Source organism: Artemia sp. Qi Xiang Cuo, chromosome 18, assembly GCF_049724085.1.
Source record: "Artemia sp. Qi Xiang Cuo chromosome 18, ASM4972408v1, whole genome shotgun sequence".
In the NCBI taxonomy this organism is placed as follows: Eukaryota; Metazoa; Arthropoda; class Branchiopoda; order Anostraca; family Artemiidae; genus Artemia; species Artemia sp. Qi Xiang Cuo.
In genome coordinates this window covers 61,993,317-62,020,941 of record NC_142811.1, presented here as the reverse complement: position 1 = coordinate 62,020,941, position 27,625 = coordinate 61,993,317, and the positions used below count along the sequence as shown (strand labels likewise).

General features: G+C 33.7%; 1 protein-coding gene across 3 annotated transcripts in view; it reads left to right on the top strand.

Moving 5' to 3' along the window:
• LOC148941751 (uncharacterized) overlaps positions 1 to 27,625 on the top strand; it is an 81,649-nt gene that overhangs the window by 18,060 nt on the left and 35,964 nt on the right. For all 3 annotated transcript variants that reach the window (XM_089104064.1, XM_089104063.1, XM_089104065.1), the window contains exon 2: positions 16,380 to 16,479. The gene's annotated coding sequence lies outside the window, so the exon portion shown is untranslated. The remainder of the gene's footprint in view (positions 1 to 16,379; positions 16,480 to 27,625) is intronic.

The following is a 27,625-nucleotide window of genomic DNA, read 5'->3' as shown; positions in this document are numbered from 1 at the left end:
ATGAATCTAATAGACAATGAAAATAAAGAGAAATATTACGGATTCGCGATACGGAAAACAAAGATGCCCCCCAAAACAATGCAAAGGATTCAAATATCACAGATGGTTGAACCAGTACATAGCAAATCTGAAACATGGTTTGCTACTCTGTCAAATTAAATTCCTGAAAATCTGTTATGTGAGGAACAGATTACATCTTGCAACAAAGGGGAAGGTATTATTTGGGTAACTAATAACCACGAAAATGATACAATTACAATAAAAACGGGACGTGTTTAGTGCAAATCCAAGTTATCTCGGAAAATGATTTAGATAGATGGGAAAATTCCAAAATAAACCTAGTAAATGGCATTAAAACCTCAAATAACAAATACCCTCTAACTAAATCGCAATTCTTAAACAAATTTAATATGGATCATATTACGGACTTAGAACTTAAGAAAAAATTATGCGAATTATTATGGAATTTTAAATATTTATCTTCTGCATCTGAATATGAAATCGAACTGATACAATTTGACTAAAGCTAGATCTTAATCACTGGTAATCCTGTCGTAAGGCATCCGTACCGCGTGCCGTATAAACACACAGAATGGTTAAAAATTGAATCCATGAATTAGAAAAAAATTAAATTATACGCCCCAATACAAGTCCGTATAGTGCACCAGTGGTCTTGGTACCAAAAAAGAACGGTGATCTTAGACTTGTTGTAGATTATAGAGCCCTGAACAAACAAGTAGTTCGCTATAAATTTCCTTTACCAAGAATAGATGAAATCCTTGACTCTATCTCAAGCAAAAACAAAATTTTTATTTCTTTGGACCTCACCCAAGGCTACCACCAAGTGAAAATAGCCGAAAAAGATGTCTATAAAATTGCGTTTTCTACGACTGAATGTGGTTCCTACGAATATTTAAGAGTACCTTTTGGACTTAAGACAAGTTCAAGCGCGCTAAGTAGACCCTTATTACACCTGTTAAGAGGATTAAAGAATATCATTCATTTTGTTGATGATGTCATATGTGTAGAACAAAACGCTGAACAACACTTAGCAACACTAGCTAAAGTGTTCGAGAAATTCGGAGAGGGCAATTTAAAATGCCGGCCTGAAAAAGTAAACTTATTTCAACCTAAAATTAAATTTTTAGGAGTAGTGGTGACGCAAGGAGAGATATCCCCAGACCCAGATAAAATAAAATATGTTGAAAACCTCAAACCCCCTAGAACTATGAAAGAATTCAGAGGAATTTTAGGTCTTACTGGCTACTTTAGAAAATTAGTGCGCAATTACGCCGAAATTGCGAAACCCCTCACGGAGTTAACTAAAGAGAACTCCCATAATGTTACCTGGTCCCAGGAAGCTCAAACTTCCCTAGACCGTCTCAAAAAGGCACTCACTTCTGAACCAATATTATCGCTGCCTGATTTTGAAAACGGACAATTTGTGGTCACAACCGGTTCTAGTTCAAAAGGCATTGGTGCTATTCTTTAGCAACTAATTCCCATAGGAAACCCCGATCCTTTACAAGGACCTTCTAATAAAAAAATAGAAAAAGTTATATGCTATTCCAGTAGAACCTTATCAAAAGGCGAAAGTAGTTATTCCGCCACAAACTTAGAAATATTATCTATAATCCACCACTTTAAAAAACTTAGACACTATTTGATTGGTAGAAAATCTATACTACGATCAGACCATAAAAGCTTGCAGTACCTGCGCACATTTAAAAACCCCACGGGAATTCTTGCTAGATGGATTATGAAAATCCAAGATCAGGATTACGAATTTGAATATTTAAAAGATAAACAAAATACAGCTTGTGACTTTTTGAGTAGATACCCAGAAAATATGCCGTCGGAAACTGAGGAAAATGGAGTTAACGCTATCAATACTAAGAGCAAACATAAATGTTAGAAAAACAAAGACAAAGACTCAGTAAAAGAAAATAAGGTTAACTATTGTCCCTTGTCTTTAGAAAATATAAAAAGAAAGCAAAAAAAGGACGAAATGTGTGTAGCACTTATTAATTATTTTGTGAATGATGATGCGTTACCAGATAAATTCAAAACTCTTAGAAAAGAGATAGATAATTTTTACAATGATCTTGATGAAGAAATACTATGCAGAATCGTGACTGCTGAAGCAAATAGAAACCAAACATCAATAATACCTGCATTACCTAAAACTTAATAATACCTGCCTTCGAATATTTTCATTCAGATATAGGTGGACACTTAGGAGTAACGAAAACTTTCCATAAATTAAAACAATATTTTTACGTGCCGTCGGCAGTAACAAAACTTAAGGAATTTCTAAGTACATCGGAAGCGTGTAACTTAAGAAAAAACCCCCAAGCTTATCCTAATCCTCCTATGGGAAGAGTCCCGGTAGCGAGATTCCCCTTCGATGTTGTCTCATTTGATTTATATGGAACCAGTGGAGGCTTACCTGTTTCCAACAGAGGCCACACTTGTATTCTTTCAGTTATAGATCACTTTTCCGGATTTACTTTTGCAAAAGCATTAAAAATCAAGGCGCTCACGCCACGAGTAAGGCGTTAGTGAATTTATTTCTAAAATTTGGCATTCCAAATAAGGTTTTAAGTGACAAAGGAAGCAATTTTGTTTCAAAAGTAACAAAAGACTTAATGAGTTTTCTTAATATAGAGAAATTGGTAACTTCCCCATATCACCCACAAGCTAATGGTAAAATAGAAAATAGGCATAAAATATTTTCGAATGTATCAAGCATTTATACAAAAGACAACAGGAACGATTGGGATCAATTCTTACCTTATTTAACCAACATAATCAACTCTGCTTATTCAGAAACAACCAAAGACAACCCTTTTTATTTAATTTTTGGTCGCGATTTTAGAATCCCGTATGATGAGATTATTGAGTCCCGGCAATATTACAATAACCCGGAGGATTTTAAACGAGAATTCATAAATAGGATGAGGAAAACTTATAAGATAGTTAGGCAAGAATTGGAAAAATGTAAAATAAACCAAGAGCTAAGAAACCAACCCAAAGTCAAGGGGAGCATAGATTTCAAGATAGGAGATTGCTTCTACCTAAGCAGACGGAAGGCAAACAACTTTCCAACAAATATTCTGGACCGTACAGAATAGTAAAAAAGTATGATAACGATTTTACTTTTAAAATGGTGAACCCCGATAGTGGAAGAACTTACGAAGCACATGTTAGCCAAACAAAAAGAGCAAAATTTTCAGAAATATGAGTACTGTGTCCCTCGCCTACCGATTTGCCAGATGCAGAAAATGAGCCCCCTAATTCGAGATTGGCAGAGCCAAAAGCTTTTAATTTCAAGCAAAAGTGTTTCGAGACCAATAGTAACGAGGAAAACTGAAGAATTTTTAGCTATGAAAAATCTAGTTATTCCCAAGAGAAAAACCCTAATACCAGTAAGAATAAAAACGTCAAAAGATCCAAAAAGTTCATCATCGGAGAGTGCAGGAGAATTAGATTATACGATATCTCCAAAAACCCAATTTTTCCCTGATAGAATTTCGACCCCTTGTCCCCTCAAAAGATTTCCAGATGATATGGTTTCCCCTGCAACACCAATAGAGAGGTCCCTGTCATTACAGGAGGAATTGAACAGAGCGGTAGAAAGTCCGGGTATTATTGTAGAGAAATTTCTTGCCAAAGATTCAATTAAAACAAATCTTGCGAGAAGCTATGGATTTAATAAATATCCCAATAAAAACGAGTCAAAGTACATCGCCTAGGAATCAAACTCCCAAGGATGACCAGCAAAGAAAATATCATGACATAAATGTGTCCACAGTAGTGCAAAGAATGCCATGGAGGGAAACACTAGTGCAAAGAATGCCCCATCCCCCTGAAGACATGGCATTTAAACAGTGGAGGAACCCCGCAAAAACTTTTGATTCCTCTCAGAGCTCTCAAGAGTCTTTCAAATCTCCCGAGTTGAAAACTCAAAGCGAGGACTTAAAAAATAAACCTTCTACTTCCAGAGGAGTAGAAATTTACGAAGGAAGGGGAGGCGATACCTCAAAAATGCGATGTGCCACCTCTAAGAGTTATAATGAGGAATAATATGAATTCAGTTCTGAAGAGTCTAGCGGCGAATCAGATCATATAACAGTTAAAAAACAGGAAAATCAAAACCGACCTCAGTAGCCTCGCACGCAAAAGAAACAAAGTTAAAAGGGCAAGAATTTTTGAAAAAACAATACAAAAAATTTGATCTTATATCCCTAGCAAGACCTAAAAAGATAAAAACCGCAAGAAACAGAAGAAAAAGTAACGACACAGTCAGGCCGAACGGTTAAGAAGCCGGACAGATTAAAATACCCTTAAAAATACAAAGACAAAGATTTTTATGGATAGGCATCATAAAAGAATAATAACTTAAAAAACTTTTAGCCCACAAGTAAAAAATCTTACAGTTATAAAAACGCTATAGAAAAATTTTGTTCAACATATATCAGTTCCCGAAAACAAATTCTTATTAAAAAGTCACATTGCATATAATTAATTCGAATAATTTCCTATAATATGAAAAGTCTACCCGTACCATTCCTGTACGATGTATCCAGTCGATCTGAAAGAAGCCTTGATGGGAAGTACTAAGCGAGAAATATTCATACACCTTAGAAATGATCTTTGGTTATTTTCTGTTCCAACAGAAACTGTTGGAAATATGTCTTGTTATAATAATACAGAAAGAATAAATCCAAGTTACAGAACAGAATTACTGTTACAAGATGTGGGTACGATAACCATAAAACAAGGATGTCGACTTGTAACTAAGGAGTTAAGTGTTCGAACGCCTTTAATTACCAAGACCACAAATATAATAAGTCCTAAAATAATCAATTTTAAAGCAATTAACCTGTCGTACACTATTCCGAATATAGAAAGTGAGGAAATGAAAACCTCGATATGGTCCAAAATAGAAAAGATTAAAGAGACATTAAGGCTTACAAAAATAAGAGAAGCATCAGACTCCCAGATTCCCCTATTTACAAATGAGGACCAGAGATTAACATATGTGTATAATAGATACGGATTATTCTCAACCAATTTCTGGTGGAACATACTACTGACCGTATGTTTCGTATTCGCGATTTCCCTGATCATGAGAATCTTACTGACTTTTAATTATGGAAAAATCCTGAGACTAAGAAGGCAAAACCCAAAGGAAGAACACGGGGAGACGGCTGAAATGCAGAAATTAAACCCGAAACCCCATGAGAACGACTAAGCCAAGAAAAGGGAAGACATTAGAAAACGAGTAGGTATATAGGTCTCCACTCGTCCCTGCTATGTCTTGTTCCTTCATTTTAAGTGTCGTTTACGTAAAACCGTGTGGCTACGACGCTGCAACATGCGTTTCTTAAACAGCGCGGACGTGCGTGAATAATGAAGGCATGAAATATGTTGTAAACTGAGACCTCAAATTTAACAATGTAGCGTAACTTATATTTAAAGGTTTGTTTTAAACCTAAGGGAGAATTAAATAAGTGTCGAAGAATTAAATAAGCCTTTTATCGTTGTTTCCTTTCTCAAAACAAATTTGAAGACATCTCTGTTTTGGATTTCCCATTGGGAATTTTAGGTATCCGAAACCAACATTATAATAATGTCGTTTTATTAAAACCAGTGATTGTTTAGCAATGACAGAGTATCTTTTAATATCGTCTTTTAAGGTAATCTTCGCCCTAAAATTCACCTAACCTTATGGTTTATTATATATTAAGACTACATGATTTTAACAAACGTGTGATTCTACCTCGTTATTTTTATTACAGGAATTGGATTGACATATTGGGAATTGATCCTTACAATTCATAGTCCAGTGTAGATACAACCTAGTAGCACCTATTTTCATCATACCTCAACCAACGAAGAGTACTCACCATAGACTCCAGGCAATTTTCGTCCTAGCTTCGTTTACGAGAATTACAGTTACCTTTTGATCGTTGGTTCGTCGACCACAAACCATATTACGCATTAGGTAAAACTATATTTGAATCTCAGTATCCAGTGCATTATCGAACTATATAATCACATAAATCCTGAGAACCCCATCGACAAGTACAAGATATAAGTACATAAATATCACCCTTGATAATCCTTATGGACCCATGTACCATATGACTGTATAGTCATGATATTTGATGAACCCAAAGATTATTTATTTGTCGCAGATTCACGCGTCAAATCCCTTTCGACCATTTCTCGGAATCCATCCTATCACCTCTATCAAATGCGAAAAGCTCATATCTCTGTTATCCCATAAATGTTACGAGATAATTTCTGAAAAATGGACCTGGAAACCAAACATCGAATTACAGAAACCTAAATTAACCCCAGTGACTTACCCTTCAGTGACTATAAACCCCTCCCACAAGTTAAAGACAATATGTTGAAGGAATTACTATATTTTTATGTTGACCCATTCCAAATCCAAACGTCAATTCCCATGTGATTAACCAAGGAATCACCGCAAAAGTTAATAGACCCAAGCCAGGCACAAACAATTTTATAATAGAACTGTAACCTCTAAGTGCACAAACGAACAATTTTATACGAGAATTATATTCTCTATGTACTTTAAAATATCCCAAGAACGATATGCTGAGAAGAAAATCAACCCAATCCGGACTTTTTTGATAACAGGATCAAGTCCCAAGTCCCAACGGTCCCAGTGTTCAACCCTTTAAAGACAAAGTAACTTATGAACTATCAAAAAAGCAGGTGAGAATGAACTCTGATAGCATATTCCCACACACCTGTAGTTGGAAGTATCATTTCCCATTTCACAATTGGAGAGAGCATTTCGTCCAAGATGAACATAACCATGCTCGAACTGTTCGGTGAAGAAACTGCATTTTAAGTGTTTTTAAAAATTTTGCCAAGACAAAAAGAGTGAAAAATCAGAATTTATAACAAAAGGAGTGAGTACCCTAAGAGCTATGTATGGTGATGAAATAGGTGTGCATTCGCATATGTTACATTTTAAAAACTTCGATAACTTACAAACTCCATTGTTCTATCAGTAATACTACAAAGCAAACATCCCCAGTGAAAGTGTTCTAATGTTTACCAGTGAACGTGGTAAACATAATATTGTGTGTTTTAAATCGTTCTTATATGTAGTGTTAAATGTTCAGATAGAGTTATGTGTAGCGTTGTCGTACTATTCATTTAATTTAGCGTAGATAGGAAGCAGTGTGCCCTATAGTCAGCCAAATAAAAAAAAGCTTGTAAAAGGTGAATTCTCAAAAAAATCTTATGTGAAGGTAGAATAGCCCCAACCTTGTTGGAAATGTAAAAGCCATCACTGTTAAATCTAGAAAAAGAAAAAAAAATCTTTAGTATAGTACCTAGGCTAGAACCATAAATAATCTTAGTCCAGTTGATGAACTTTAGAAAGGGATATATAATGAAATAAGAAAAGTAATAGAGAAAATTTTTAGCACTCCTGATTAAGCTTATATAAAAGTATAAAATAATACAATGTCAATTAAAATTACGTAGGACCAATAGTAAATAAATCGCGAATATTTCAAAAACCCAAGGGCAAGCAAATCCTGATGACGGGACGCCATTAAATAATGGGAAGGGTAATATGTACCGTGAGTAATATGTGATATATTTAAAATACAAAAAATAAAATTCCTTCTTTCTAAAGATAATTCCGACATAAATTAAACTTCCTTAATTAAGTTCAAATCCCGTTTCCAAGAGTCTAAATTCTTAATCAGCGAAAAGAGAAACTGCACTTTAGTCTCAGCCAAACAACGACGCTATTCGGTTTTAAATTTCGCTAAGATATTTGGTAATAAAAAAATCACTAGATACGGAGTTCGCAGGAAGCTTAAGTTATGAACGTTTAATCATAAAACATATTTAAAACAAATTATTGGATGGGTAGTTAGCATAATGAAGTGAGTTCGTCCACATAATGATAAGGTGGCAGGCCCCTCCACAGGACTTGGGCCAATCGTGAAAAGGCTAGCAGAGCGCAGAAGCTGTATTTGTGTGATATAGTGAAAAAAAAGTGTTTTTCGAGGCATTCGTAGATCAGAATCATTATTATTGGCATTCAGGCATTGCAATTCAAACTATTAGAAACATTCTTTGTCAGAATTATTATCCAGTCATTGTAGAGACTTGGTCATTATTATCTCTGCTTCTATTTGTCGTCAATTGAAGTGAGCACTGGTGTACACCTAAAATGTAAGTCACAATAAATCTATTGCCTTTCTATTTGTGTTGTTTTATTTATAAGTCTGTATCTAATCGCACAGCAGGTAACCAGTTCGTATGTCTCCATGGTAACGCTCCCAGGAATCTGATTTCTACACAACATTAGAGGTAATTGTCAAGAAGATAACTCGAGGAAGCGAGATCACGCTCCCGGATTGATAGTTGGAGAATTTCTAACCTACTATAATTACGTATTTTATTTTCTCGCGTTCAGCGAGTGGCGCAGTCACCCTTTTATCTATCCCCCCCCATTACCGCCAGTGCAGCCCTCAACGGTACGATATAAGCTATAATGGCTCAGAAGATGCGAACGTAAAATTCCCCGGCGGAACCTTTTGCTTTTCTCATTATTTTTATTGCTTGCTTAGCCTATCACTTAACTTAAGAAAAATTCACCCGGCGGAAATGGCGCAGCCGGTAGCCGGTTAAGAAATATTCACCCGGCGGACCCTCCAATCACTTTCGACTATTAAAAAGGACACTAGCCCTTTGAAGTTCCAATCAAATGAGCCCCTTTTTAAGTTTCTACAACAACGCCTTCTCTAAAAACCTTATATGCCCCCAGGGCATAACTTAAAACCCTTGCCCTGAGGGTTGTGGGGGAGTGTCCTGCTCAAAAACATTTTCTATCTGGAAATAAACTATGCTGAACAAAATGGCTGTCTCAAAATTTTGATTGGATGTGTTTGGGGGAATGATGGGTATTGGGGGGGGGGCTAGTTGCCTTTAATTAAAAAATATATGCCCCCAGGGCATAACTTAAAACCCTTGCCCTGAGGGCTGTGGGGGGAGGGGTTGTCATCCTCAGAGACCTAATTTCCAAAACTTTCAACTACGTTGAAAAAAAATGGCTATCTAAAAATTTTTATTGTGTGGGTTTGGGGAAAAGGTGGGCGTGAGAGGGGGGTTCTATTAAAAAGGGTAGGCTACTAGCCCTTTGAATTTCATATCGAATGAGCTCTTTTTCAAGTTTCTACAACAAAGATTTCAATAAAAAACCTTATATGCTCCCAGAGCATAACTTATAAGTCTTGCCCTGAGGGTTGTGGGGGAGTTTCCTCCTCAAAAATATATTTTCTATCTGGAAATTGACTACGCCGAATAAAATGGCTATCTTAAAGTTTTTATTGGATGTGTTTGGGGGAATGATTGGCGTGGGGGAGGGGCTAGTTGCCCTCCAATCACTTTCGACTATTAAAAAGGGCACTAGCCCTTTGAATTTCCAATCGAATGAGTTTTTTTTGAAGTTTCTACGACAACGCCTTCTATAAAAACCTTATATGCCTCCAGGGTATAACTTAAAACCCTTGCCCTGAGGGCTCTGGGAGAGTATCCTCCTCAAAATATATTTTCTATCTGGAAATCAACTACGCTGAACAAAATGGCTATCTCAAAATTTTGATGGATGTGTTTGGGGAAATGATGGGCGTGGGGGGGGGGGCTAGTTGCCCTCCAAAAACTTTCGACTAAGAAAAAGGGCACAAGCTCTTTAAATTTCAAAATGACTTAGCCTTTTTTGAAGTTTATACGACAAAGTCTTCTATAAAAACCTTATATGCTCCCAGGGCATAACTTAAAATCCTTGCCCTGAGAGTTGTGGGGGAGTGTCCTCTTCAAAAACATATTTTATATCTTGAAATCAATTACGCTGAACAAAATTGCTATCTCAAAATTCTGATTTGAAGTGTTCGGGGGACTAATGGGCGTAGGGGGGAGGGGCTAATTGCCCTCCAATCACTTTCGACTATTAAAAAGGGTATTAGCTCTTCGAATTTCTAATCAAATGAGCCTGTTTTGAAGTTTCTACGGCAACGCCTTCTATAAAAACCTTATATGCCCCCAGGGCATAACTTAAAACCCTTGCCCTGAGGGTTGTGGGGGAGTGTCCTCCTCAAAAACATATTTTCTATGTGGAAATCAACTACGCTGAACAAAAAAGCTATCTCAAAATTTTGATTGGATGTGTTTGGGAAAATGATGGGTTTGAGGGGGGGGGGGGGCTAGTTGCCCTCCAATCACTTTCGACTATTAAAAAGGGCACTAGAACTCTAAATTTCCAATCGAATGAGCCCCTTTTGAAGTTTTTACGACGACCTCTTCCATATGAAATGCCCTGCTCTAAAGGAAAAAATAATAAATAGTAGCCTACATTGTGCCAACATTGTTCTTATATGCCCTCAGGGCATAACTTAAAACCCTTGCTGTGAGGGTTGTGGGGGAGTGTCCTCCTCAAAAACATATTTTATATCTAGAAATCAACTATGCTGAACAAAATGGCTTTCTCAAAATTTTGATTGGATGTGTTTGGGGGATAGATGGGCGTGGGGGGGGGGTAGTTGCCCTCCAATCACTTTTGACTATTAAAAAGGGCACTAGCCACTCCAATTTCCAATTGAATGAGCCCTCTTCGAAGTTTCTACGACAACTCCTTTGATTCAAAGGGCCCGGGTATGGAGAAAAAAAAACACATTGTGCCCACATCGTTCGTTACTTAGGCAGCGCTAGCGCGCTGCCTATGATAAATGTGAGAAAATTTAGTTAATCTTCCTTATAACTGCAACAATTCTTCTTATTCCAATTCAATTACCTTTGACCCTTTTGTTTCAGTATTTGTTCTTAAAAAGTTGGGACAAAACGTCAAGCTTTAGTGTAAAGAGCAAGGATTTGAGGATGAACAGCATTCCAAAGATGGAATAATCTGTTTGTTTTAAGTTTTAATGTTGTTCCTTTGTTTGAGTTGACAATTTTTTTTTTTTTGATTTTTGATTGTTCTTCGAATCATGTCCAGGAATGACCAAGATATGATGTGGGCTAGCAGCCCAATAAGTCACTGATTTCTTGCTGGTAAAATGTATATATCAGTAATTATAAATTTATTAGTTGCATCCCACTTTTGCTTGCCAATATTTACCATTTACCCACATATTACCATTTTTAATTTCTGAAAACAAAGCTCCTGGATGCACCCCCCCCCCTGCCACGAAATTTCCTGGTGAGACTCCTGATGCCTTGCCTTTTGCACCTCTGTCGTAGCAGGGATGTGAATGTAATATTGAATTATATGTAGAAAAGGTTGGTTGCAATGGGAGAGGCATTATTGCCCCCCTGAGGCCAAAATATTTCCAGGAACCAAAAGGGAGTAGATATAAATTACCACAAAAACTGTCTGCAACAAGAAAGTAGGTTTTAGCCTCTATCACTCTATAGCACTCGATTACAAATTGGAGTGGCTAATGCCCTTTTTAATACTCGAAAGTGATTGGAGGGCAACTAGCCCCCCCCCACGCCCCTCATTCCCCCAAACCCAGCCCATAAAATTGGTTAGATAGTCATTTTATTCAGTGTAGCTGATTTCCCGATAGAAAACATCTTTTTGAGGAGGACACTCCCCCACAACCCTCGGGGCAAGGGTTTTAAGTTATGCCCTGGGGGCATATAAAGTTTTTATAGAACGCGTTATCGTAGAAACTTCAAAAAGGGCTCATTTGATTAGAAATTAAAATGGCTAGTGCCCTTTTTAATAATCGAAAGTAATTGGAAGGCAACTAACACCCCTTCCACGCCCACCATTTCCCCAAACCCATCCAATCAAAATTTTGAGATAGCCATTTTGTTCCACGTATTTTAAAGTTCAGGAAATTATACCTTTAAGCAGGACACTCCCCCCACAGTCTTCCGGGCAAGGGTTATAAGTTATGCCCTGGGGGAATATAAGGTTTTTATTGAAATGTTTGTCGTAGAAACTTGAAAAAGGGCTCATTCGATTGGAAATTCAAAGGGCTAGTGCACTTTTTAATAGTCGAAAGTGATTTGAGGGCAACTAACCCCCTTCTCACGCCCACCTTTTCCCCAGACGCATCCAATAAATTTTTTTAGATACCCATGTTATTCAACGCAGTTGAAAGTTTTGGAAATTAGATCTTAAAGGATGACAACCCATCCCCCCTACAACCCTCAGGGCAAGGGTTTTAAGTTATGCCCTGGGAACATGTAAGGTTTTTATTGAAATTGATGTTGTAAAAACATCCAAAAGGGCTCATTCAATTGAAAATTGAAAGGGCTATTGCCCTTTTAATAGTCGAAAGTGATTGAAGGGTAACTAACCCCCCCCTCACGCCCACCATTTCCCCAAACACATCCAATCAAAATTTTGAGATGTCCATTCTGTTCAACGTATTCGAAAGTTCTGGAAATTAGGTCTTTTAGGATGATAATCCCATCAGAGCTTTCAGTGCAAGGGTTGTAAGTTATGCCCTGGGGGCATATGAGGTTTAGCCTATATAGAAAGTTGTTGTAGAAATTTCAAAAGGGTCTCATTTGATTGTAAATTGAAATTGCCATTTTTAATAGTCGAAAGTGAGTGGAGAGTAATTACCCCCCCCCCCCTCTTATGCCCTCCGTTTTCCCAAACACATTCAATCAAAGTTTAGAGATAGCCATTCTGTTCAACGTAGTTGAAAGTTCTGAAAGTTATGTATTTAAGGATGACAAACCCCCCCAGAGTCCCCAGGGCGGCGGTTGTAAGTTATGCCCTGGGGGCATATAAGGTTTTTGATGATAGAGTTGTCGTAAAAACTTCAAAAGGGGCTCATTAAATTGGAAATTGAGAGGGCTAGTGCCCTTTTTAATAGTTCAAAGTGATTGGACGGTAACTACCCCCTCTTTCACGCCCACCACTCCCCCAAACACATCCGATAAAAATTTTCAGATAGCCATTTTGTTCAACGTAGTAGAAAGTTCTGTAAATTAGGTCTGTGAGTATGACAACCCCCCCCCCAGCCCTCAGGGCGAGTGTCGTAAGTTATCCCCTGGGGGCGTATAAGGTTTTTATTGATAGCGGTGTCGTATAAACTTCAAAAGGGCTCATTTTATTGGAAATTGAAAGGGCTAGTGCCTTTTTTAATAGTTGAAAGTGATTGGAGGAAAACCAACTCCCCTCTAACGCCGACCATTTTCCCAGACACATCCGATCAAAATTTGGTTATAGCCATTTTGTGTAACTTAGTTGAAATTTGTGGAGATTAGGCCTTAGAGGATGACAACCACCCTCACAGCCTTTAGGGTAAGGGTTGTAATTTATGCCCTGGGGACATAGAAGGTGTTTATAGGAAGTGTTGTCGTTTGAACTCAAAAAGGGCTCATTCGATTAGAAATCGAAAGGCCTAGTGCCCTTTTTAATAGTCGAAATTGATCGGAAGGCTTGACATTTTTTTAGCAAAGACCGATTTGGGTATAATGTGTTATTTTGTTGTTGTTGTTGTTGTTTACACCAGGGCACTTTGTATCGAAAGAGTTGTCTTGGGAACTTCGAAAAGGGATCATTCGATTGAAAATAGAAAGGGCTGATGCCCTTTTTAATAGTTGAAAGTGATTGGAGGAAAACTAATCCCCCTCCCACGCCCACCCTCCCATTTGACTTATGTTGCCATAATATTAAATCAAAATGCACAGAGTTAATGCTTTTTCCCGATACAACGTTTCAGCAGTATCCTAAGAACGACCGAGGGTATTATGTTCAAACTTCTTGGGCTGTTTCTGCTCTTAAAATTTAATCAAATCAAAATAGCGTAAGTATATCCAAGCTATCAAAGAAAGTAAACAGATTTTTTGCGAATGGTATCAAGTTTTTCATTTCAGGTCAACTAGACGAGGTATGAAACTAAATTAAACACTTCTATTTGTGTCAAGATTTTTAAGAGGGTGTATATTGTTAAAAATCACTGAAATTTTTTCTCCAGCTTACAAATAGCAGGCCAAACTATAAATCTTTAAAAAAAACGAAAAGATTTAAAGTATTATTTTCTTTTTCTCTGAAAAGACTCTGACAACATAAAACAAACAGAAATTAATTTAACAAACTTTTTCCACAAAATAAGTTTTTCAAAGAAAAGTAAAGAACTCCATTAAACAAAAAATTAGCAGAAATAAAATCAAATAATCTACCAAGCGTGAAATACCACAAATCAGCATCTATAAATAAATGAAACTCAAAACGAACAGAAATCAAACAGTTCGTGGTAACGAACTGTAAGTAAGGAACTACCCGGCTCAATGGTAACCGAAACTCTAGAAAACGGATTTTTCACACCAAAAGATACATCAAAAGAATCAAATTTTAATGCTTAATTCAAATATATAATTTTCATCAAATTTAATCCTACCCATCAAAAGTTACACGCCTGAGAAAATTTGGCTCATTTTCGAAAAAAGGGGGTAAGACCCCTTAAAAGTTATAGAACCTTAATGAAAATCACATCATCATATTCAGCGTATCAGAGAACCATACTGTAGAGGTTTCAAGCTCCTATCTACAAAAATGTGGAATTTTGCATTTTTGCCAGAAGAAAGATCACGGATGCGTGTTTATTTTATTTATTTTTTTCTTCTTCTTCTTCTTCTTCTTCTTTTCCCCAGGGGTGATCGTATTGACCCAGTGGTCCTAGAATATCGTGGAAGGGCTCATTGGAACGGAAATTAAAAGTTCTAGTGCCCTTTTTAACTGACCAAAAAAAATGGAGGGCAACTAGGCCCCCTACCACGCTCATTTTTTCCCCAAAGTCACCCGATCAAAATTTTGCGATAGCCATTTTGTTCAGCATGGTCGAAAATATGATAAAAATGTCTTTTAGGATGACTTAATCCCCCAAAGTTCCCGGGGGGAGGGCTGAAAGTTATGAACTTTACTCAATGTTAACATATAGTATTGGTTATTGGGAAGTATACAGACGTTTTCAGGGGGGATTTTTTTTGGTAGGTGGGGGAGGGGGTGGGTCGGGGATTATATGGGAGGATCTTTCGATGATGGAAGTTTTCATGGGGGAAGGGCCATTGCTATGAAGGGGACGCCAAATTTCCCAGCATTATTCAAGAAAAAGATCAGAAATTAAATAAAAAAAACGTTTTTCAACTGATTTCAACTTATCAACTGATTGTGATTAAGGGGTCATTTTTAAAGAATTGGAAAAAAATTCGAACTTTAGCTTAAAGAGCAGGATATTGACTAGGGGGTGAACCCCCTAATATACGTGTTAAAATCTTATGAATATAGAAGTACGTTACTTAAGTTAATTTGTAAGTTGCGTATATTTATTACTAATAAAATCGTTCATAAATAGAATTAAACAAGTTTCGAGAAAAAAATTTAATAACAAAACATCACAATTGAGAGTCAAATCTTGTTTTAATTATTCACGTACTGGGAGAAAAGATAGCAGCCCGCGTCAGATATAGGACGTTCAAAAATTAAATAAAAAAAACAAGTTTTTTTTAACAAGAAACAATAAGCAGTATAAAAAATTATAAATCACGTAAATTATTTTGTATTTGATGGGGGCTGTCCCCTCCTCAACGCCTTGCTATTTACTATAATGTTTGACTTAAAAACAAATCTTTTTATATTAACAAAAAAAAAAATTTAGCTTAACGAGCGAGGCGTTGTGGAAGGGACAGCCCCTTTCATATACGGAATAATTTCTGTTCGTTTTAAGTTTTAACGTCGTTCCTTACTTTCAGTTAAAAAAAATGTGTTTTTTTTATTTAATTACAATAAATAACCAAGTCAAACTCAAAAGAGCAGAAATTAACATAAGTTGGGCTCAAAACCCCTATGCCTTTCCAAGGCCAGAACATAATTTGCTCTTTACTGAAAAAATTACAAATGAATGAACATTGTCAGTTTGATATACATAAACTGGTATTTAGTAATCAAAATCATATTATTATTTGATTTATTAAAGTCATTAAAATAAAAACATTTATATTTTTTTCAGTAAAGTGCAAATTATGTTCTGGCCTTGGGAAGGCATAGGGGGTTTTGAGCCCAACTCATGATAATTTATTGTCGTTTTGAACTATTCTCAGGTATTTACTGTAATTTTTGTTCGTTCTGGGTTTCATTTATTCATCGATGCTGATTTGTGGTAGTTTCCCACTTGGTAGATTATTTGCCTTTATTTCGGCTCATTTTTTTTTTAATGGAGCTCTTTACTTTTCTTTGAAAAACTTATTTTGTGGAAAAAGGTTTTTTTAATTAATCTTCAAAGGGGTTGATCTCTTGCTAGTTACTTTTGCGGATAACATACTGAACCTTTCCTTGCTATTTATATTTGCAGATGACTTACTGAACCTTTCCTGCCCTTTCCAAAGATGCTCTTCAACTTTTGAGCTTTCTTCAAGAAGAGCATGAGCACATTGGTTGGAGTTTTGACATTGGTAAAACAGTTGTTCTATCATACAAATATAAAGGAAATTTAAGTTGTAGTCTATCTGGCTCTAAAATTCCTTTTGCTGGCAGCCTTTCTTGCTTGGGTATGCCTATTGGAGCAATCCTGAAAGAAAGTGCAAACCTGGCACTGAAAAATTATGCTTGTAAGATTCAGGCTGCGTATGCATCCCTAACTTCAATCTGAGTAGATTTCGTATCTGAGTAGAGTTCACTGTTCTCAGTTATAAAATAGCCTAACAGTTCTGCACCTACTTGCTCTCGCTCATGTTTTTTTTTTAACTGTGGTAAGAGCAAGCAAGTTCACCACATTTATTTGAAATTTGTAAAGTATTTGATAGAACTGCCAACATGTACAATTAACCCCCTTCTGAAGAGAAAGTAACGATTGATAAACCAGCTGTGGTTATTGAGAAGCATATTCGTGATTTTTCTACTGAAACCCAGGAGTATTCCCATCTTTGGTCATTTCTGCTTGTTCTGTGTTTGTAGTTGTCAAATTATGTTTTTCTTTCTGTTGTCTATTTTGTTTTTCTTGATTTTTCCTCTGTCTTTTCTGGGCCCTGTCCAGTTTTTTTTGTGGCGGGTTATAGATTAAAAGATGGTGGACATCATTTCAAATCATAATTACACAAAAGAGGATGTTATCCTTACTTTTCGATTGAGCAAGGCGGGTGTTTTCTCATCCTAATATTGAATTATCTAGGGATAATACTACCCAATCCCGGCGCAAAAGGATGTCCATACTCATGACAATGAAACTGAACTGGGGACAGTTGAATGTTTTCATAGGGAAAAATAGATTGCCCAGAAAATGTGCAATCTATTCATTTTTCAAAAATGTAACAAACATGTTTCGGAAGGAAACTCCATGGCAACCCTGGACAGACGGCTTATTAGACCAGGTAATACTGCTACAGACCCAAGGGCCATATGGTCTTGCTTTCTGAAATTGTTTTAGTGAAAGATTACAGAAACTGTTTATTAAAAGAGAATAAGAGTAGAAAGGGGGGTACTACTCCCAACATTACCACGTGGTTTATGGTTTTCTCACTGAGAATAAAAAAACAGAATTTTTCTCACTTGAAAAAACAGGAATTTTCTCACTTTTATGTTTGTTTCTTGGACGGTTATGTGTGTCTGTCAATTTATTTGATATTTTCAATGGATGTCAACATCAATTTTTGTATGTTTTATGGTTTTTGTCAGTGAGAATGGAAAAACAGGATTTTTCTCACTTTGATGGATGTTTCTTGGATGTTCTCACTTTGATGGATGTTTTATGGTTTTTGTCAGTGAGAATGGAAAAACATGATTTTTCTCACTTTGATGGATGTTTTTTGGATGCTTATGAGTAACACATGACACAAGACACATGAAAAATGACACATGACACGTGACACATGACACGTGACACATGACACATGACACGTGACACATGACACAACACATGAGACATGACGAATGACACATGACACATGACATATGACATAAGAATGACGTAATCAACTAGGACAAATGGATTTTCTGAGAAATTCATTACATAATTGGTAGAACCCTATCAAGAGATCATGACGGGGTTCATATATGGAAATAGAATGATTTAATCGACTAGGACAAGTGGATTTCTGAGCAATTTAATAAATAATATGTAGATCTCTATCAGGAGATCGTGACTGGGGTTCATACATGTGTATGGAATGACTTACTCGACTAAGACAAATATAATTCGGAGAAATTGGTTACATAATTGGTAGAAACCAATCAGAAGGTCATGAATAAACTCCAAGCAATACTTTTCGAAAGGCATTTCAGAACAAGTTCTTTTCTTAATGACCGTCCTAAACCCATTTTACAATTGAAGTACCCATCCTTTTCACCCACAACTTAGTTATAGGTAAGAGTTTGAAGTTTTACCTTAGAGTCTTAGCTTAGAGTTTTAGTTAGAGTTCTAGTTTAGTTTAGTTTTAGTTAAGAGTTTAGAGTTTTTAAGCTTAGAGTCTTAGCTTAGAGTTTTTTTTAGATTTCTAGTTTATTTTAGTTTTAGTTAAGAGTTTAGAGTTTTTAGCTTATAGTCTTAGATTAGAGTTTTATTCAGAGTTCTAGTTTAGTTTAGTTTAGTTACAGTTCAGAATTTAGAGTTTTAGCTTAGAGTCTTAGCTTAGAATTTTAATTAAAGTTGTATTTTGGTTAAGTTTTAGTCAAGAGTTTCGAGTTTTAGCTTAGAGTCTTAGCTTAGAGTTTTGTTAGAGTTGTAGTTTAGTTTTAGTTAAGAGTTTAGAGTTTTACCTTAAAGTCTTAGCTTAGAGTTTTAGTTAGAGTTGAAGTTTAGTTTAGTAATAGTTAAGAGTTTAGAGTTTTAGCTTAGAGTCATAGCTTAGAGTTTTACTTAAAGTTTTAGTTTGGCTAAGTTTTAGTTAAGAGTTTAGAGTTTTAGCTTAAAGTCTTATCTTATAGTTTTTTTGTTATATTTATAGTTTAGTTTAATTTTAGTTAAGAGTTTGATGTTTTACCTTTGAGTTTCAGTTAGAGTTCTAGTTTAGTTTTAGTTAAGAGTTTAGAGTTTTAGCTTAGAGTCCTATCTTAGAGTTTTTGTTAGAGTTCTAGTTTAGTTTAGTTTTAATTAATAGTTTAGAGTTTTTAGATTAGAGTCTTAGTTTAGAGTTTTCTGTTGAAGTTCTAGTTTAGTTTAGAGTTTTATCTTAGAATTAGAGTTTTAATTAGAGTTCTAGTTTAGTTTAGTTTTGGTTAAGAGTTTAGATTTTTAGCTTAGAGTCTTATCTTAGAGTTTTTGTTAGAGTTCTAGTTTAGTTTAGTTTTAGTTAAGAGTTTAGAGTTTTAGCTTAGAGTCTTAGCATAGAGTTTTTAGTTAGAGTTCTATTTTAGTTTAGTTATAGCCTAGAGTTTTGAGTTTTACCTTAGAGACTTAGCTTAGAGTTTTAGTTTAGTTTAGTTTTACTTAAGAATTTAGAGTTTTAGCTTAGAGTCTCAGCTTAGAGTTTTTGTTAGAGTTCTAGTTTAGCTGTAGTTTGGTTAAGTTTTATTTAGGAGTTTAGTGTTTTTAGCTTAGAGTCTTAGCTTAGAGTTTTTGTTGAAGTTCTAGTTTAGTTTAGTTTTAGTTTAGAGTTTTAGCTTAGACTTAGAGTTTAAATTAGAGTTATAGCTTGGTTTAGGTTTAGTAAATAGTTTTGAGTTTTTATCTTAGAGTATTATATTAGTTTTGTTGAGAGTTATAGTTTAGTTTAGTTAAGAGTTTAGAGTTTTTAGCTTAGATTCTTAGCGTAGAGTTTTTGTTAGAGTTAAAGTTTAGTTTAGTTGAGAGTTTAGGTTTTTAGCTTAAAGTCATAGCTTAGAGTTTTAATTAAAGTTATAATTTGAGAAAGTTTTAGTTAAGAGTTTAGATTTTTAGCTTAGAGTCTTAGCTTAGAGTTTTTGTTAGAGTTCTAGTTTAGTTTGGTTAAGAGTTTGATGTTTTACCTTAGAGTTTCAGTTAGAGTTCTAGTTTAGTTTAGTTTTAGTTAAGAGTTTAGAGTTTTTAGCTCAGAGTCTTAGCTTAGAGTTTTTATTGAAGTTTTAGTTTAGTTTAGTTTTAGTTAATAGTTTAGAGTTTTTAGCTTAGAGTCGTATCTTAGAGTTTTTGTCGAAGTTCTAGTTTAGTTTAGTAATATTTTAGAGTTTTAGCTTAGAGTCTTAGCTTAGAGTTTTTGTTAAAGTTGAATTTTATTTTAGTAATAGTTAAGAGTTTAGAGTTTTAGCTTAGAGTCTTAGCTTAGAGTTTTTGTTAAAGTTGAAGTTTAGTTTAGTAATAGTTAAGAGTTTAGAGTTTTAGCTTAGAGTCTTAATTTAGAGTTTTAGTTTAGTTTTAGTTAAGAGTTTAGAGTTTTTTTAATTTAGAGTCTTAGCTTAGAGTTTTTGTTAGAGTTCTAGTTTAGTTTAGTTTTAGTTAAGAGTTTAGAGTTTTTAGCTTAGAGTCTTAGATTAGAGTTCTAGTTAGAGTTGAAGTTTAGTTTAGTAATAGTTAATATTTTATTGTTTTAGATTAGAGTCATACTTTATAGCTCTTATTAGGGTTAAATTTTATTTTAGTAATAGTTATTATTTTATATTTTTATATTATATTCATATATTATAGTTTTTTTTTAATTTTTTTTTTATTTTATTTATATTTAATATTTAATAGTTTTTATATTATATTCTTATATTATAGTTTTACTTAGAGTTTTAGTTTTGTTTAGTTTTAGTTAAGTGTTTAGACTTTTTTTTCTCTTAGAGTCTTAGCTTATAGTTTTTTTTAGAGATCTATTTTATTTTAGTTAAGAGTTTAGATTTTTATATTATAGTATTATATTATAGTTTTAGTTAGAGTTCTAGTTTAGTCTAGTTTTGGTTAAGAGTTTATAGTTTTACCATAGAGTATTAGATTAGAGTTCTAGTTAGAGCTGAAGTTTAGTTTAGTTACAGTTAAGAGTCTCGAGTTTTTAGCTTAGAGTCTTAGCTTAGAGTTGTAGTTTAGTTTACTTCTAGTTAAGAGTTTGATGTTTTACCTTAGAGTCTTAGCTTAAAGTTTTAGTTTAGTTTAGCTTTAGTTAAGAGTTTAGAGTTTTAGCTTAGAGTTCTATCTTAGAGATTTTTATTAGATTTCTAGTTTAGTTTAGTTTTAGTTAAGAGTTTAGAGTTTTTAGCTTAGAGTCTTAGTTTAGAGTTTTTTGTAGAAGTTCTTGTTTAGTTTAGAGTTTTAGCTTAGACTTAGAGTTTTAATTAGAGTTCTAGTTTAGTTTATTTTTAGTTAATAGTTTAGAGTTTTAGCTTTGAGTCCTATCTTAGAGTATTTGTTATAATTCTAGTTTTGTTTAGTTTTAGTTAAGAGTTTCGAGTTTTTAGCCTTGAGTCTTAACTTAGAGTATATGTTAGAGTTCTAGTTTAGTTTAGTAATAGTTAAGATTGTAGAGTTTTAGCTTAGAGTTTTATCTTATAGTTTTTGTTAGAGTTCTAGTTTAGTTTAGTTTTAGTTAAGAGTTTGGTGTTTTACCTTTGAGACTTAGCTTATAGTTTTAGTTTAGTTTAGTTTTAGTTGAGAGCTTAGACATTTAGCTTAGAGTCCGATATAGAGTTCTTATTAGATTTCTAGTTTTGTTTGATTTTAGTTAAGAGTTTATAGTTTTTAGATTAGATTCTTAGTTTATAGTCTTTTGTTGAAGTTATAGTTTAATTTCTAGGTTTATATTGGTAGGAGATCTTTTGTCAGAGTTCTATTCTTGTTTAGTTTTAGACGAGAGTTTAGAGTTCTACCCTAGAGTCTTTGCTTATAGTTTTTGTCTTAGTCCTAGTTTAGTTTAGTTTTTGCCAAGATTATATGGATTTAGCTTAGAGTCAACGCTTATAGTTTTAGTTTGTGTTCTAGTTTAGTTTATATTTATTTAATAGCTTGGAGTTTTACCTTAGAGAATTATCTTAGAGTTTTAGTTTAGTTTATTTTCACTTTAGAGTTTGGAGTTTTAGCCTAGAGTCTTAGCTTAGAGTTCTTTTTATAGTTCTAGTTTAGTTTAGTTTTCGTTAAGAGTTTAGTGTTTTAGCTAAGAGTCTTATTTTAGAGTTTTGTTGAAGTTTTGGTTTGGTTTAGTTTTAATTTAGAATTTTATCTTAGACTTAGAGTTTTAATTAGAGTTCTAGCTTGGTTTAGGTTTAGTAAAGAGTTTTGAGTTTTTAGCTTAGAGTCTTAGCTTAGAGTTTTATTTAGAGTTATAGTTTAGTTTAGTTTTAGTTAAGAGTTTAGAGTTTTAACATAGAGTCTTAGCTTAGAGTTTTAGTTAGAGTTAAAGTTTAGTTTAGTTACAGTTAAGAATTTAGATTTTTAGCTTAGATTCATAGCTTAGACTTTTACTTAAAGTTATAGTTTGGGTAAGTTTTAGTTAATAGTTTAGATTTTTAGCTGAGTCTCAGCTTAGAGTTTTTGTTATGGTTCTAGTTTAGTTTAGTTTTAGTTAAGAGTTTGGACTTTCACCTTAGAGTATTGGATTAGAGTTTTTGTTAGATTTCTAGTTTAGTTTACTTTTATTTAAGAGATTGATGTTTTACCTTTGAGTTTAAGTTAGAGTTCTAGTTAAGTTTAATTTTAGTTAAGAGTTTATTGTTTTAACTTAGATTCATAGCTTATAGTTTTATTTATAGTTATAGTTTAATTCAGTTTTAGTTAAGAGTTTAGAATTTTAGCTTAGAGTCTTAGCTTAGAGTTTATGTTAGAGTTCTAGTTTATTTTAGTTTTAGTTAAGAGTTTAGAGTTTTTAGCTTAGAGTCTTTGCTTAGAGTTTTTGTTGAAGTTCTAGTTTAGTTTAGTTTTAGTTAATAGTTTAGAGTTTTACCTTAGAGTTTTTGTTAGAGTTTAAGTTTAGTTTAGTAATAGTTAAGAGTTTAGAGTTTTATCTTAGAGTCTTAGCTTAGAGTTTTTGTTAGAGTTCTAGTTTAGTTTAGATACAGTTAAGCGTTTGGAGTTTTACCTTCGAGACTTAGCTTAGAGTTTTAGTTTAGTTTATTTTTAGTTAAGAGTTTAGAGTTTTTTAGCTTAGAGTCTCAGCTTAGAGTTTTTTTTTAGAGTTCTAGTTTAGTGTAGTTAAAGTTAAGAGTTTAGTGTTTTTAGCTTAGAGTCTTAGTTTAGAGTTTTTTTTGAAGTTCTAGTTTAGTTTAGTTTTAGTTTAGAGTTTTAGCTTAGACTTAGAGTTTTAATTAGAGTGCTAGTTTAGTTTAGTTTTAGTTAAGAGTTTATAGATTTTTTGATTAGAGTCTTAGCTTAGTTTTATTTAGATTTATAGTTTAATTTATTTTTAGTTAAGAGTTTAGAGTTTTACCATAGAGTCTTAGCTTAGAGTTTTAGTTAGAGTTAAAGTTTAATTTGGTTAAAGTTAAGAATTTAGAGTTTTAGCTTAGTGTCATATCTTAGATTTTTACTTAAAGTTATAGTTTGGTTAAGTTTTAGTTAAGAGTTTCGAGTTTTAGCTGAGTCTTAGCTTAGAGTTTTTGTTAGAGTTCTAGTTTAGTTTAGTTTTAGTTAAGAGTTTAGAGTTTTACCTTAGAGTCTTAGCTTAAAGTTTTTGTTAGAGTTCTAGTTTAGTTTAATTTTAGTTAAGAGTTTGATGTTTTACCTTTGAGTTTCAGTTAGAGTTCTAGTTTAGTTTACTTTTAGTTAAGAGTTTGGTGTTTTACCTTAGAGTCTTATCTTATAGTTCTAGTCTAGTTTAGTTTTAGTTAAGAGTTTAGGATTTTATCTTAGAGTCTTAGCATAGTTTTTGTTAGAGTTCTAGTTTATTTTAGTTTTAGTTAAGAGTTTAGAGTTTTTAGCTTAGAGTCTTATCTTAGAGTTTTTGTTGAAGTTCTAGTTTATTTTAGTTTTAGTTAATAGTTTAGAGTTTTAGCTTAGAGTCTTAGTTTAGAGTTTTAGTCGGAGTTGAAGTTTAGTTTAGTAATAGTTAAGAGTTTAGAGTTTTACCTTAGAGTCTTAGCTTAGAGTTTTAGTTAGAGTTGAAGTTCAGTTTATTAATAGTTAAGAGTTTATAGTTTTTAGCTTAGAGTCGTAGTTTAGAGTTTTTGTTAGAGTTCTAGTTTAGTTTAGTTAAGAGTTTAGAGTTTTATCATAGAGTCTTAGCTTAGAGTTTTTGTTGAAGTTGAAGTTTAGTTTAGTCACAGTTAAGAATTTAGAGTTTTTAGCATAGAGTCTTAGCTTTGAGTTTTACTTAGAGTTCTAGTTTAGTTTAGTTTTAGTTAAGAGTTTAGAGTTTTATCTTATAGTCTTATCTTAGAGTTTTTGTTTTAGTTCTAGTTTAGTTTAGTTATTTGTTTAGAGTTCTACCTTGGTGTGTTATCATAGATTTTTACGTAAATTAGAAGCTTAGTATTATCTAGATTTGAGTGTTTTGAACCATATATTAGAGACATAAATTAGAGTTTCATTTAGAGTTCCGGTTTAGTGTCGTTATAGTTATTAGTTTTTATTTTTACCTTAAAGTCTTAGCTTAGAGTTTTAGTTAGAGTTCTAGATTAGTATAGTTTTAGTTAAGAGTTTTGAGTTTTACCTTAAAGTCTTAGATTAGAGTTTTAGTTAGGGTTGAAGTTTCGTTTAGTTTAGTTAAAGTTAAGAGTTTATAGTTTTAGCTTAGAGTCGTAGCTTAAAGTTTTAGTTAGAGTTATTGTTTAGTTTAGTTTTAGTTAAGAGTTATAGCTTAGAGGTTTAGCCTAGAATCTTAGCTTAGAGATTTAGTTAGAGTTGAAGTTTAGTCTAAACTAGCATAACCACAAAATTCCACAATATTGCATAGAAATACCAAAACCATAGGTTAGGTTAGAGGTTAGGTTTCTCCACGTTTAAGTTAGAGTTTAGTTTTCTCCAAGTTTAAGTTAGGTTAGATTAGGTTAGCTTATCAGGAGCACTCATGATAAGCTAACCTAATCTAACTGGTACAAAGTCGACAGGGGGGGATAGATAGCTTTTTGCACCGCGGGACCCGGGAAGCTTCGGTGGGCCCGGGAAGCACCGGGAAGTGCCGCGAGATTAGGTTAGGTTAAGTCAGGTTAGGTAAGTTAGGTTAGGTTAGCTAAGTTAGGTTAGGTTAGGTCGTTAGGTTAGGTTAGGTTAGCTAGTAAACATCACTCCATGTTTAAGTTAGGCTAGGTTAGGTTAGGTTAGACTAGATTAAGTTATGTTAGGTTAGGTTAGGTTAAGTTAGGTTAGGTTAGGTTAGCCTACGTACGCGCGCGTACGTAGGCTAACCTAACCTAACATAACTTAATTTAGCCTAACCTAACCTAACTTAAACATGGAGAGATGTTTACTAGCTAACCTAACCTAACCTAACGACCTAACCTAACCTAACTTAGCTAACCTAACCTAACTTACCTAACCTGACTTAACCTAACCTAATCTCGCGGCGCTTCCCGTGGCGCTTCCCGGTCCCACTGGCGCTTCCCGGGTCCCGCGGTGTAAAAAGCTATCTATCCCCCCATGTCGACTTTGTACCAGTTAGATTAGGTTAGCTTATCATGAGCACTCATGATAAGCTAACCTAATCTAACCTAACTTAAACATGGAGAAACCTAACCTCTAACTTAAACGTGGAGAAACCTAACCTCTAACCTAACCTATGGTTTTGGTATTTCTATGCAATATTGTGGAATTTTGTGGTTATGCTAGTTTAGACTAAACTTCAACTCTAACTAAATCTCTAAGCTAAGATTCTAGGCTAAACCTCTAAGCTACAACTCTTAACTAAAACTAAACTAAACAATAACTCTAACTAAAACTCTAAGCTACGACTATAAGATAAAAATATAAACTCTTAACTATAAATAAAATAAACGATACTTCAACCCTAACTAAAACTCTAATCTAAGACTTTAAGGTAAAACTTAAAACTCTTAACTAAACCTAAACTAAACTAGGACTCTAACTAAAACTCTAGGCTAATACTTTAAGGTAAAACTCTAAACTAAAACTAAACTAAGCTAGAACTCTAACTAAAACTCTAAGCTAAAACTCTAAACCCTTAACTATAACTAAACTAAACTTCAACTATAAGTAAAGCTCTAAGCTAAGACTCTAAGGTAGAACTCTAAACTCTTAACTAAACTAAACTAGAACTTCAACAAAAACTCTAAGCTAAGACACTAAGATAAAACTCTAAACTGTTAACTAAAACTAAACTAAACTAGAACTCTAAGTAAAACTCTAAGCTAAGACTCTAAGCTAAAAACTCTAAATTCTTAACTGTGACTAAACTAAACTTCAACTTAAACGAAAACTGTAAGCTATGACTCCATGATAAAACTCTAAACTCATAACTAAACTAAACAAGAACTCTAGCAAAAACCGTAAACTACGACTCAAAGCTAAAAACTCTAAATTCTTAACTATAACTAAACTAAACTTCAACTCTAACTATAACTCTAAGCTAAGACTCTAAGCTAAAACTCTAAACTCTTAACTATTACTAAAATAAACTTCAACTTTAACAAAACCTCTAAGCTAAGACTCTAAGCTAAAACTCTAAACTCTTAACTATTACTAAACTAAACTAGAACTTCGACAAAAACTCTAAGCCACGACTCTAAACTAAAAACTCTAAACTATTAACTAAAACTAAGCTAAACTAGAACTCTAGCAAAAACTCTAAGCTAAAATCCTAAACTCTTAACTAAAACTAAACTAGACTAGAACTCTAAGCTAAGACTCTAAGGTAAAACACTAAACTCTTAACTAAAAGTAAACTAAACTAGAACTCTAACTGAAACTCAAAGGTAAAACATCAAACTCTTAACTAAAATTAAACTAAACTAGAACTCTAACAAAAATTCTAAGCTAAGAATCTAAGGTGAAACTCTGAACTCTTAACTAAAACTAAACTAAACTAGAACTCTAACAAAAACTCTAAGCTAAGACTCAGCTAAAAATCGAAACTCTAAACTAAAACTAAACAAAACTATAACTTTAAGTAAAAATCTAAGCTATGACACTAAGATAAAATCTAAATTCTTAACTTTAACTAAACTAAAATTTAACTATAACTAAAACTCTAAGCTAAGACTCTATGGTAAAACTCTAAACTATTAACTAAAACTAAACTAAAGTAGAACTCTAAAAAAAACTAAGATAAGAATCTAAGCAAAAAACGCTAAACTATTAACTAAAACTAAACTAAACTAGAACTCTAATTAAAACTCTAAGTCTAAGCTAAAACTTTAAACTAAAACTAAACTAACTAGATCATCAACAAAAACTCTGAACTAAGACTCTAAGCTAAAAACACTAAACTATTAACTTTAACTACACTAAACTAGAACTATAAAAAAACTCTAAGCTGAGACTCTAAACTAAAAAACTCTAAACTCTTAACTAAAACTAAACTAAAACTCTAAGCTAAGTCTCAAAGGTAAAACTCCAAACGCTTAACTATATCTAAACTAAACTAGAACTCTAACAAAACCTCTAAGATAATACTCTTAGATAAAACTCTAAACTCTTAACTATTACTAAACTAAACTTCAACTCTAACAAAAACTCTAAGATAAGACTCTAAAATCTTAAATAAAACTAAACTAAACTAGAACTTCAACAAAACTCTAAGCTAAGACTCTAAGCCAAAAACTCTAAAC